Genomic DNA, 14,089 nt, shown 5'->3' on the forward strand with positions numbered 1-14,089 from the left:
CACCTACATCTCTTCCAGCAAACCTCAGTTCGTTTCCTATAGTTAAGAATCTCTTATGGTTTTTCTCCCTCTCTGACTTCATCTTATTTTATTCTTCCCTCCCTTCCCTTATGATCATCTGTTTTGTTTCTTAAATTCCACATATGAGTGAAATCATATGATAATTGTCTTTCTCTGATTGACTTATTGCACTTAGCATAATACCCTCTAGTTCCATCCACATCATTGCAAATGGTAAGATTTCATTTTTTTGATGGCCAAGTAATATTCCATTGTGTGTGTGTGTATATATATATATATATATACCACATCCTCTTTATCCACTCATCTGTTGATGGACATTTGGGTTCTTTCCATTGTTTGGCTATTGTGGACATTGCTGCTATAAACATTGGAGTGCAGGTGCTCCTTTGGATCACTACGTTTGTATACTTTGGGTAAATATCTAGTAGGGCAATTGCTGGGTCGTAGGGTAGCTCTATTTTCAACTTTTTGAGGAAATTCCATACTGTTTTCCAGAGTGGCTGCACCAGCTTGGATTTCCACCAGCAGTGTAAGAGGGTTCCCCTCTCTCTGCATCCTTGCCAACATTTGTTGTTTCCTGATGTGTTAATTTTAGCCATTCTGACAGGTGTGAGGTGGTATCTCATTGCGGTTTTAATTTGTATTTCCCTGATGCTGAGAGATTTTGAGCATTTTTTCATGTGTCTGTTGGACATTTGTATGTCTTCTTTGGAGAAATGTCTGTTCTGCCCATTTCTTGACTGGATTATTTGTTTTTTGGGTGTTGAGTTTGATAAGTTCTTTATAGATCTTGGATACGAGCCCTTTATCTGATAAGACATTTGCAAATATCTTCTCCCATACTGTAGGTTGTCTTTTGGTTTTGTCTACTGTTTCCTTTGCTGTGCAAAAGCTTTTTATCTTGATGAAGTCCCAATAGTTCATTTTTGCTTTTGTTTCCCTTGCCTTTGGAGACATGTCTAGCAAGAAGTTGCTGCGGCCGAGGTCAAAGAGGTAGCTGCCTGTGTTCTCCTCTAAGATTTTGATGGCTTCCTATCTCACATTTAGGTCTTTCATCAATTTTGAATTCATCTTTGTGTATGGTGTAAGAGAATGGTCCAGTTTCATTCTTCTACACATGGCTGTCCAATTTTCCCAACTTCATTTGTTGAAGAGACTGTCTTTTTTTCCATTGGATATTCTTTCCTGCTTTGTCGAAGATTAGTTGACCATAGAGTTGAGGGTCCACTTCTGAGTTCTTTATTCTGTTCCATTGATGTATATGTCTGTTTTTGTGCCAGTACCATACTGTCTTGATGATTACCAGCTTTGTAATTTGGCTTGAAATCAGGAATTGTGATGCCACCAGCTTTGGTTTTCCTTTTCATCTTTCCTCTGGCTATTCAGGGTCTTTTATGGTTGCATAAAAATTTTAGGATTATTTTTTCCAGCTCTGTTGATGGTATTTTGATAAGGATTGCATTGAATGTGTAGATTGCTCTGGGTAGTGTAGACATTTAATAATATTTTAATATTTGTTCTTCTAATACATGAGCACGGAATGTTTTTCCATTTCTTTGTGTCTTCTCAATTTTTTTCATAAGTGTTCTATAGTTTTCAAAGTACAGATCCTTTACCTCTTTGGTTAGGTTTATTCCTAGGTATCTTAATGTAATAAAGAAATAATTTTTTTTATAATAAAGAAATAATTTTTAAAAATAAAGTATCATCACATATTAATACTTTATGCTTTACTAAAAGCCAACAATAGGATAAGTGAAACAATATTTTTAGCAAAATCCTTTTAATAGAGACTAAGAAGAGAATAAGTATATTTAAAACACAAAAATCATTGTTTATTTTGCTAAAAAATATTCTTTAAATATCACCTCTTGCAGTCTCTCCTCATCCATTTGGCTTGCCCTGTCTGGAATACCCTGCCTCATCTTTCCATCTCCCCCTCTATCGCCACACCATGCCTCATGAACATTCTTTCCAGCCTTTCACAGCCAAGTGCAAGGCCAAACTCTGGGCACTCATTCATTGCCCTTCTAGCATCTTCTGCAGCTGCTCCCATGTCACTTTGTTTTATAGTTATTGGTGTCTACATCTATCTCTTCAGCTCAATTTTGAGTTTCTTCATTTTGTTTTTCCCATATCACCTAGTTCAAACTCAATTAATGATCACGTAAATGAATTTGGGTGAGACATTCACACTTTATATACCTCAATTTTCTCATCTAGCAAATGGGCATAACAATACCTGTCCTGCCTAACTGTAGTTTGCTACGCCATCAAGTTAGATAATAAATGTGAAAACATTTTTTTAAGTGCTATATATTCTTTGGGAAGCAATTTGACAGTATTAATCAAGAGCCTTAAATTTTTTCATTTTTTTCTTTCTCACTAATTATACTTCTAGTTATCAATCTCAAGGAAAAACTGTGAACATAGAATAATTTTAATTTTTTTTTAAGATTTTATTTATTTGAGAGCGCTAGAGTGACCCCCCACCGTGGGGGAGAAGCAGGCTCCCCGCTGAGCAGGTTCCCCGCCTAGTCTGATGTGAGGCTCTATCCCCCACCAGGCCCTGGGATCATGACTGAGCCGAAGGCAGATGCTTAACGAACTGAGCCACCCAGGCGCCCAACATAGAATAATTTTTAAAACATTGTTCAAATATTATTTACAATGGTAAAAAACGTGAAATAATTTTAACACCCAACAAAATAAAATGGCTGAGTAAATTACTGCACATTAACTCAATAAAACATTATATACCATTTTTAAATCATGAAAATTATTTTAAAAGATGATGTAGGGGCGCCTGGGTGGCTCAGTTGGTTAAGCGACTGCCTTCGGCTCAGGTCATGATCCTGGAGTCCCTGGTTCGAGTCCCGCATCAGGCTCCCTGCTCGGCAGGGAGTCTGCTTCTCCCTCTGACCCTCCTCCCTCTCATGCTCTCTGTCTCTCATTCTCTCTGTCTCAAATAAATAAATTAAAAAAAGATGATGTAAAAGCCAACAACACGAGAAATGTTTAAGATATAATATTAAAAGAAAAACATGAGGGGCACTTGGCTGGCTCAGTCAGTAGAGCGTGTGCCTCTTGATCTTGAGGTAGTGAGTTTGAGGCCCATGTTGGGTATAGAGGTTACTTTAAAATATATATATAAGGAGTCTCGGTGGCTCAGTTGGTTGAGTGCTCAACTCTTAGTTTCGGCTCAGGTCATGATCTCAGGGTCCTGGGATCAAGCCCTGAGTGGGGCTCAAGCACAGGATGGAGTCTGCTTGGGATTCTCTCCCTCCCTCCCTCCCCTTCCTCCCCTCCCCGCACTCATTTGCGTGCACTCTCTCTCTCTCTCTCTCAAGTAAATAAAATAAAATCTTAAAAAATAATAAAATGCATAAACTTTTAAAAAATGAATACCAAAATTATACATCTAATTTGACAAGTTTGTAAAGAGGAAACATCTACTCACAAAAAAATTGATTAGAAGGAAGTATACCAAAATACTAATTATGGCTATTTGAGAGTAAATGTTTACTGAGTATTTTTACTTCTTATTTTGTATTTTCCAAATATTGTATAATAAGTACATATTACCTTGAAAATAAAAAGAAAAATGAACTTTGAACAGTAGTTAAAAAGCTACATAAATTGCATAAAATAGCTACATAAAAGCTATGAATATTACATCCTTAGATTATATTACTTCATTATTGTATATAGGCGCTGAAATTGGTCATTTTTTTAATATAAATAAACAAATTAAATTAGGCTATGTTGTATTTTAAACAGTTTGTTAGACAACCAAGAAAAAAAAATAACCAGATTTGTTTGCCTGTACTTAAAATAACGCCAATAATTTTAACCAGTGAATACAAAAGTCACTCCTTCCCCTTTTGTTATTCAGATATGTTGTCAATCACTGTGAGGACCTGTCTTCTAGGTCTCTAAGTGAGTCATAATGCTGATGTTATCTTTTAGCCTATTTCAGAATCTGGAGCTACCTTTTACTTTCACTTCTGAACCTTATCGTTCTTAAATAAAATTGTTTTGGTTGAAAGAATCATCTTTGCCCATGTATTCAGCAAGTTTAAGTACCTTTCTAGGTCGCCATAAGATGCTAAGGTTAACAAATTGTTCAACTGTGGTCCAGGCTACTGAATGTTTCCTACTAGGAAAAAAAAGTTTTTAAGGAAAAGAAAAGGAAAAAAAAAGCGTTCCTTTTCTTTTGGTCAGAACTCCATAAAGTCACATTTTGAATGTAAGTGATTTATGTTACCTTGAATATAAAATTCAAAATATTTGTTTCTCATTTTCAGGTATTTTTCATGTATTTTTTAAAGCGCGTCTCTTAGGGAAGGTTGTAATTCCCATTCTCTTTATAGTAACATGCATACTGATTTAACTTACATAGAGAGCAGTTTTTACTGAGGAAAAAAAGAAATCAAACCCTTGAATTTATTCCAAGCCTAAATCTTCCATTTAGAGCACTTGAATAAGACCTGTTTTATTGACCATTGTCATTGTTCTTACTTGTCAAGTTAATCTTACTAATATGCTTTTTCTTTTTTCTTTTCTTTTTTTAAGATTTTATTTATTTATGTGACAGAGAGAGAGAGCACAAGCAGGGGGAGCGGCAGATGGAGAAAGAGGCTCCGCACTGAGCAGGGAGCCCGACGCAGGGCTCGATCCCAGCACCCTGGGATCATGACCTGAGCCAAAGCCAGACACTCACCCAAGTGAGCCACCCAGGTGCCCCATTATGCTTTTTCACTGAATTTGTCCACTCACATCTAACTGATCCAAATGCCTTATCAAGTGCCCAAATCAGGTCAAGGATAAGAGCTGCTAGTGATGCTATTTTGAGAGGAAACAAAATGCCATGAAGCTAGACCAGTTCCTTTCTGTGAAAACACACCACTTCTTTGGCACATACATGTTCCAGTGCACTAACAGGAGAAACAGTGACAAGCTGACAAGGTCGTTCATTCCTAGAGAACACTGGCTACTTTGTCCATGGATATGCACTGAAACCTTTTACACAAAAATATGGTTCATATATGAAGGTTCATATATGAACCTTATGCACAACTAAGGAATTTTGAAATTACTCGCTAGCTATAGATAATCATCTAGTTCTTTCAAGAACATGAAGTATGTTTCTTTTACCTCTTATTTTCAGAATCTAGAACGTTGCCTACATATAATAAATGCTCAATAAAAGTTTGTTAAACCAGTGACACAGTAACATAATTGACTTACTGAGAAGCAATTGCCAAGTTATACCATACTGCAATAGCACTGCAACTAATTAGCTCAGTTTATTTGTATAAGGACTTGAGGCCAAGGGCTCACTCCTTAAAAAAGTCTTTTGGCCTTGTTCTAGTCACAATTTCATATCTTATTCCAATAAGCATCTCTCTCATGGATGCAAGGAGAATCAGAAAGAGAGAGAGAGAGAGAGAGAAAGTTTAACACAATTCATCACCACTCCACAATAGACAATTCAGAAACTATTTATTTAGAAATGAAACTGATAGTAAATGAGCTTTGCATCATTTTGATATGGAAAGTTCCAATATTTCAGCATATTAAACTTAGCTGTAGGGCGCCTGGGTGGCTCAGTCGTTAAGCGTCTGCCTTCGGCTCAGGTCATGATCCCGGGGTCCTGGGATCGAGTCCCACATCGGGCTCCCTCCTCAGCAGGAGGCCTGCTTCTCCCTCTCCCACTCCCCCTGCTTGTGTTCCTGCTCTCGCTATCTCTCTCTCTGTCAAATAAATAAAATCTTTAAAAAAAAAAAAAACAACTTAGCTGTAAGTAAAATAGGGTTGCCTGGGTGGCTCAGTTGGTTAAGCGTCCGACTCTTGATCATGAGGGCAAGTGTTAGACTCCATGTGGAGCCTACTTAAAAAAAAGAAAAGAAAAGAGTAAGATAGTAACATTAACTATTGATCCTTAAACTAACACAAACTAATATTTGACCCCATCTCATTTTATTATAACTAAAATAGTTTGTCACACAGGTCTACTTCTTAGGACAATAATCTTGTGATTGCTATGAAAGATCATTTAACTCAAAGCATTTGGTCAATAAAAGGACTTCTATCTTTTAGATAAGGGAATGTCAATAATATGCTTTGCAAAACAAATATATAATATGAATATACGTGAGACACACAGCCTAAAAAATATACCTTTTCCAAGGACCCTCAAATAAACTATCATGAATGGAGCCAGTTTCAGAAGTTTGAATACAAGAGAGTTTTAATTTGTATTAAGATCTCACTAGCTTTAATAGCTCAGGAAAGTGAACTAGTTTCTGTCTGTACATTTTCTCACTGTGAAAGTAGAGAAAATGCTACTTAACTGCTTCACAGGGGGTACTGTGCAAATCAATTAGTTAATGTTCTTAAAGCACTGCCAAAGTGCTAAATGTTATCATTAGGGTGCATTGTATATCTCTTTGCAATTATCTGCCACCTTAAAATTCTATGGCTTGTAAGGGTATCTCACTCCTGAAATACTTAAAAAAGGTTAAGGAAAGTTCAAGAGGTGAAAAAAAAAGCACATGGGCTAAGTTAGGGTAGAAGAAAGGGAAACTTGGAATTTGGCACGTCTTATTACATGCTTCTTGTTACACCAAGTTACATGTTTCTTAGACTAAACACCACTGAACTTTATATTTTAAATGGGTGAATTGCATGGTATGTGAATTAAATCTCAATAAAGCTATTATAAAAATAATAATAAATCCAACCTCATCATCACACCAGAAAAAAAACTTATATATTCCCTGAAAGTGTGGATCATTATGCTAGAAAAAAGAATTCTATGTGCACACATTTTGAGTTCCAAATAGGCTACATAGTTTTAAGAAATCAGTCTACAATAGAACTAAACAATTAAATGGTGCATTGAGATAAAATTATAATTTACTTTTAATCATTTAATTATTAATTATAGTAATTACATATTTAATCTGATTGATTAAAACAGTCTATCTTAAAATCAATGAGACCAGGTCCAGTGATGCCTACTTTTGCTTTTGCTGATTTTAATCTTAGAATATTCTTTGGGAGAAAAATTCTCAAATGCACAAATTAAATTTCAACTGAATTCATAATAGTAGTCGTAGTAGTAATAGTAGTGACATGTTTGGTTTTTTGTTTTGTTTTTTTTTTAGTAGTGACACGTTTGTATAGTTATTTATAATTGTTATCAAATGGCAATAAATATGAAGGGTTTGAGACTTACCCTGTTTGCAAACAAACAAGTCAGCAGGCCACAATTTCTTGGATGTTAGCAGAAGACACAAGACTCCTGGATTAGAGACAAAGGACAGTTTATTACCCACAGAATAGCAGTAGCAAGAGGATCGTTTTCTTGTGCCAGTTCTTCAAGTCCCAATTCCCACAGGGTGACACAAGAAGGGCCAGGAGACACCTGCACACAGAGTGGGTTGTGTTAAAGAAGAGGAACTCTAAGTTTAGAAAGCCTCAATCTTTTCTTTCTGCTCCAGAGAGAGATACTCTCCTCTGAGGCTGTTTGCTATACCAACATTCTTGAAAAAATGGCCCCCATAACAGTAAAACAAACAATCCAATTAAAAATGGACAGAGGATCTGAATAGACATTTTTCCAAAGAAGACACACTAATGGCCAATAGGTACACGGAAAGGTGCTCAGCATCATTAATCATCAGGGAAATGCAAATCAAAACCACAATGAAATATCACCTCACACTTGTTAGAGCAGCTAGTTAATAGAAAAGATAAGAAATAACAAGAGTTGGTGAGGATGTGGAGGGAAAAGGGAACCCCTGTGCACTATTTGTGGGGATGTGAATTGATGCCATCAATATAGAAAGAAGTATGATGCTTCCTCAAAAAATTAAAAACACTCAACATCACTCATCATCAGGAAAACGCAAACCAAAACTACAATGAGATATCACCTCACACCTGTCAGGATGGCTAAAAGCAAAAACACAAACAAGTGCTGGCGAGGATGTGGAGAAAAAGGAACCCTCGTGCACTGTTGGTGGGAATGCAAATTGGTGCAGCCACTGTGGAAAACAGTATGGAGGTTCCTCAAAAAATTAAAAATAGAACACCCTACAATCTAGTAATTGTGCTACTGGATATTTACCCAAAACATACAAAAACACAAATTCAAAAGGATACGTGTAAACATAGGACGTTTATAGCAGCATTATTTACAATAGCCAAATTATGGAAGCAGCCCAAGTGTCCACTGATAGACATATGGATAAAGAAGATGTGATACAAAAACAGATGAACATAAGGGAAGGGAGGGAAAAATAAAATAAGACAAAATCAGAGAAGGAGACAAACCATAAGAGACTCTTAACCATAGGGAAAAAACTGAGGGTTGCTGGAGGAGAGGAGGGGGCGGGGATGGGGTAACTGGGGTGATGGGCATTAAGGAGGGCACTTGATGTGATGAGCACTGGGTGTTATATGTAACTGATGAATCACTAAACTACCTCTGAAACTAATAATACACTAGATGTTAATTAATTGATTTTAAATAATATTAAAAAAAGATGAGAGTTTAAAAAAAAGATATATAAATCTATATATATTGATATATAGCTACATAATGGAATATTACTCAGCCATAAAGAAGAAAATCTTGCCATTTGTGACAACATGGATGGACCTTAAGGGCATTATGCTAAACAAAATAAGGCAAACAGAGAAAGACAAATACCCTATTATCTCACTTACAAAAAAAAAATTCATATATATTGAAAACAAACTGGTGGTTGCCAGAGGTGGGGGGTGGGAGATAGGGGAAATGGGCGAAGGGGGTCAAAAAGTACAAACTTCCAGCTATAAAATAAGTCCTGGGGATGTAATGTACAGCATGGTGACTATAATTAATAATATTGTATGTATATTTGAAACTTGCTGAGAGAGCAAATCTGAAAAGTTCTCATCACAACCAAAAAAATTTTTTAACTATTCTTTTGGATGGAAGTTAAACTGGAGTTATTGTGGTGATCATCTCACAATATATACAAATATCAAATCATTACATTGTACACCCGAAACTAATGTAATGTTATACATCAATTATGTATCTCAGGTAAAAAAAAAAGAATGGAAGACGAAAAGGGGAAAGTCAAATCATGGACATCATTATAATACTCACTAAATAAAAGCAACTTCAGGTACTTATCTAGAAAGAAAGAGATTATCTCAGGAAAAATTAAAGGCTGATTTGATCATTAAGACAAACCATTAAAAGGGGTGGCCGGCTGGCTCGGTCGGAAGAAGGTGTGACTCTTGGTCTCAGGGTGGTGAGTTTGAGCCCCACACTGGGTGTAGAGACAAGCCATTAAAAATGGCAACTGCATCTTTCACATAGCTGGTATAATAACTATATTATTTTGCCTAAATACTTGTGCATCTTTATGGAAAAATCCCAGGTAATTTTTACCCCAAGTATCCCCAAAACTAAGAAATAAGTTTCTGACTTCCCATTTTGAGTTGTAAAGAATATTAAAAACAGGGCGCCTGGGTGGCTCAGTTGGTTAAGCGACTGCCTTCGGCTCAGGTCATGATCCTGGAGTCCCGGGATCGAGTCCCGCATCGGGTTCCCTGCTCAGCAGGGAGTCTGCTTTGCCCTCTGACCCTATCCCCTCTCATGTGTTCTCTCTCATTCTCTCTCTCTCAAATAAATAAATAAAATCTTTAAAAAAAAAAAAAGAATATTAAAAACATCCAGTGTGCTTCAGCTGCATCCACTCAATCCACCCCTGACAGGTTTCCCATCCTCTCTCCCCGTTCCAGATAGCTTAAACTGACTTCATTCCACTCGCGTCCTCATCCCCTTCCCCTACTCTCCCATTCTTGTGCTCAATTTTGACCCTTGTCTCTACGATCAACCTAACCTTAGACAATAATGATTTAACAAGTTTTAACTCAATAGTATAGAACCAAGTTCAGTTTACCCCTTCTGATGGGCCCAACTGGCACACTTTTGTCAAGTGCACTTTGGTCTTATTCCATAGGTCAGTGTCTATCCAGATCTCCATTTGTGGTAAGTGAATCTTTGATGGTCTCATTCTCTGAATCTGAGTTGGTATATCAGTTCCTGGGGGTTGTAACCCTGCCAGGCTCTTGTCAGGCCCCTCTCAGGGAAGAGGATCTTGCAGCAGATCCTAAATGCTGAGGCAAGGGTTTTGTCATACCAAATGACCACGGCAATTTTCAAATACCACAAGCTCCTAGATTCTCTGTACCTGGGCTTTGCATGGCTGTTGAAGAACAATATCCCCACATGGGATTTTCAAGGTACATATGTTTACTGGCGTGTCTTCAACTTCATTTGCCATGCAGTGCCCACCAGCCTGGATTTCCTCTCTAGACCCACCCAGAGTTTTGAAATGACCATTTCAAAAATTTCAGTTTGATCAGTCGTATTCCCTCTCACCCTGCCATTTCTGCCCCAGGTGGCTGGTTCATGCCTGACTCTATTCTGAAACATCATTGAGGGGCACCTGGGTGGCTCAGTTGGTTAAGTGTCCAATTTCAACTCAGGTCATAATCTCAGGGTTGTGAAATCAAGTCCCATGTCAGGCTCCATGCTGGGCATGGAGCCTGCTTAAGATTCTTTCTCTCCCCTGCCCTCTGTCCTTCCTTCCTCCCTCTCTACTTCTCTTAAAAATACATATATATATCATTAAGAATTTCTGTATTGCTGTTCTCCTTTCACAACTATACCTAAAGAATTAATTACATGATTCCAGCAGGTTATCAGTATGAAGTCAAACATGTTTCACAAAATAGTCTATATTGCAAAATAGTTTCAGTATGCAACAGATTATTAGAATGCTTAACTTGTGAGTTTATGAATTTTCAATTCATATGGGTCCTTAGGAAATTACCTAAACTTCAATGTAATATAAAATTATAAAAATAATAACTTGTATGTATATTATCGAAATTATGTTTTAAAAAATCATGGATGTGAGCAAAGCCTAAAGAACAATCCACAAACAGCAATGCACTTTATATACAAGTGAGAGTAATGTAATGTCAGAGTAATGTAATTATGGAGTTGTTTTCTTTTTAAAAATATATCTATTCTTGCATTTTGATAAGGAAAAGGAAATTACAGTATTTATCATAATACTTTCCAAGTATGCTGAGATAAGTCAATGAAAACTACTATAGTTATCAATGCTTCCTTTTTAATGAGTTCTTCCTTAATCAAATCTTGGTTTAGCTGTGCATTGATTTAGAACACGCCCCCTTTCATATGCACATGTGTGTTTTCCAGAGGCCCCAAAAGGTTAACAACTGTTATACATCATTATAACTAACAGTTTGGTCTAATGGATAAGGACTGAGTCAGCAATCTTAATATCTTCCTCTTAGCTCTATGACCCTGGAAAGCCACTTAACATCTATCATCTTGGTCTCTCTTTCAAAACGAATAATAATAACTGTTGAATTAGGAAAATATCTATAAAATATATTAAGAGACTTAGTGAAAATGGAAAATGAATGTAAACTAATATAAAGACCCAATTCAACTAGCCTACTTTTTTTTTTTTAAGATTTTATTTATATATTTGACAGAGAGAGACACAGCGAGAGAGGGAACACAAGCAGGGGGAGTGGGAGAGGGAAAAGCAGGCTTCCTGCCGAGCAGGGAGCCCGATGCGGGGCTCGATCCCAGGACCCCAGGATCATGACCTGAGCTGAAGGCAGACGCTTAACAACTGAGCCACCCAGGCGCCCCTCAACTACCCTACTTTTCAACTTCAACTTCATTTGCCATGCAGTGCCCACCAGCCTGGACTTCCTCTCTAGACCCACCCAGAGTCTCACAATAATGACCATTTCAAAAACTTGTTTGATCAGTCGTATTCCCTCTCACCCTGCCATTTCTAATATAATACGTGAAATTTTAATTTAATAGAAATATATTCTTGGATTATAACTAAGATTATTGGTCATGGAAGATAAATTAAACTATTAGTATATTAAAATGCTTTGCTAAATATCAAATAACATTTTGACCTACATTTTCAATGAGAAATATAGTGTGGACGTGTAAAGGCATGTAATTCTTTCTGTAGCCACAAATTAGGATTTATAATTGTAAAGAAAAAAATTGTTAATTTGTAAACATGACTGTCAATTTGTAATGGTAATCTCTAATTAAAAATTTTAAAGTTCCTGGGGAGCCTGGGTGGCTCAGTTGTTAAGTGTCTGCCTTCGGCTCAGGTCATGATCCCAGGGTCCTGGGATCGAGCCCCACATCGGGCTCCCTGCTCAGCGGGAAGCCTGCTTCTCCCTCTCCCACTCCCCCTGCTTGTGTTCCCTCTCTCACTGTGTCTCTCTCTGTCAAATAAATAAATAAATTTTTTTTTTTTTTAAATTTCAGGGGCACCGGGGTGGCTCAGATGATTGAGCATCTGCGTTCGCGGCTCAGGTCATGATCCCAGTGAGCCCGCTTCTCCCTCTCCCGCTCCCTCTGCCTGCTGCTTCCCCTGCTTGTACACACTCTCTCTCTGTCAAGAATAAATAAAATCGGGGCACCTGGGTGGCTCAGTCGTTAAGCGTCTGCCTTCGGCTCAGGTCATGATTCCAGGTCCTGGGATCGAGCCCCGCATCGGGCTCCCTGCTCAGCGGGAAGCCTGTTTCTCCCTCTCCCACTCCCCCTGCTTGTATTCCCTCTCTCGCTGTGTCTCTCTCTGTCAAATAAATAAATAAAATCTTTAAAAATATATATATATTTAAAAGAATAAATAAAATCTTTAAAAAACAAATAAAAATTTTTAAACTTCCTTTAAAATGTATAGTAATTCCACAAGTTCACCAGTTGTAATGATACTCTAACAAAACTCCTGCTTTTTCACAAGTCATTGAAGAAATATTGCATCAAAGATTAATTACCATTCTACTGTCTAAAAAGTATACCTTCAAGCTGTTAAATGAGTGAACAGAGATCTATTATGACTTTAACAAGAACGTTACTCTCCATGGGGATTACTGCTATTAACAGTGGGAAATCTATTATTTAAAGACATGAAAATTAAATGGAAATGTTTCACTCATTTAAATAAAACTCTTGTTCTTTACTTCACAATAAAACTTGCTTTTGCTAGCTTCTTTATTGTAGGAATTTATGCAGAATTTTCCTGGTAGTGCCATTTCAGATTTCTTCTCTATAGAGATAGTGGTAAAGAGGTATTAGTATAATTTAACAATGTTTGCAATCTGATACATGAGGACTCTATTCCAGCTACAAACATTATTACTCCTAATATAGCACTATTAGTCAGCTACTTACTTCAAGTTTTGACAAATTATTTACATTCAAGAATCATAGATCCTAAATTTGTTAGCTTTCTTCCCATATATACTAGATTCTATGCAGGGAATTTGATAAAACATAAAATGTGCCAATATAAAAAGAACAAGTAAGGAGAAGAGAATAACCTCTATATTTTAAAATATTGGAAATGATGAAATACCATCTCCAAAAACAAATAGGAAAGTACTGTAATTTATTTTCATTCCCAATACTGGTCAGAGTGCAATGAAATCAACATTTATGTTCACTTCATTTTGGGAAATAAATTGGTCCTTTCTGGAAATCAGTTTGGTTATATGAATCAAAAGCCTTATAAATCATCTTACCCTTTGACCCAGTACTAATACTTCTAGGAGTCCATCCTTAGGAAGTAATGCAAATGTTGACTATCCCCAAAGATGTGCCAGAATTGTTTATAATAGCAAAATTCTGGAAACAATCTAAAAGCCCAACAAAGGGAATGCTTAAAGCAAATCATGGTAATAGAAAGAATGGAATATTTTACAGCTATTAAAAATTATGTATACAAATATTTTTTAAGATTTTATTTATTTGAGAGAGAGAGAGAGGAGCACAAGCAGGGGGAGGGGCAGAGGGAAAGGGACAAGCAGACTCCCCACTGATCACAGAGCCCGAAGCGGGGCTCAGTCCTAGGACCTTGAGATCATGACCTGAGCTGAAGTCAGATGCTCAACCAACTGAGCCACACAGTCTCCCCGA

The sequence above is a fragment of the Neomonachus schauinslandi genome, chromosome 12 (genome assembly GCF_002201575.2).
Source record: "Neomonachus schauinslandi chromosome 12, ASM220157v2, whole genome shotgun sequence".
In the NCBI taxonomy this organism is placed as follows: Eukaryota; Metazoa; Chordata; class Mammalia; order Carnivora; family Phocidae; genus Neomonachus; species Neomonachus schauinslandi.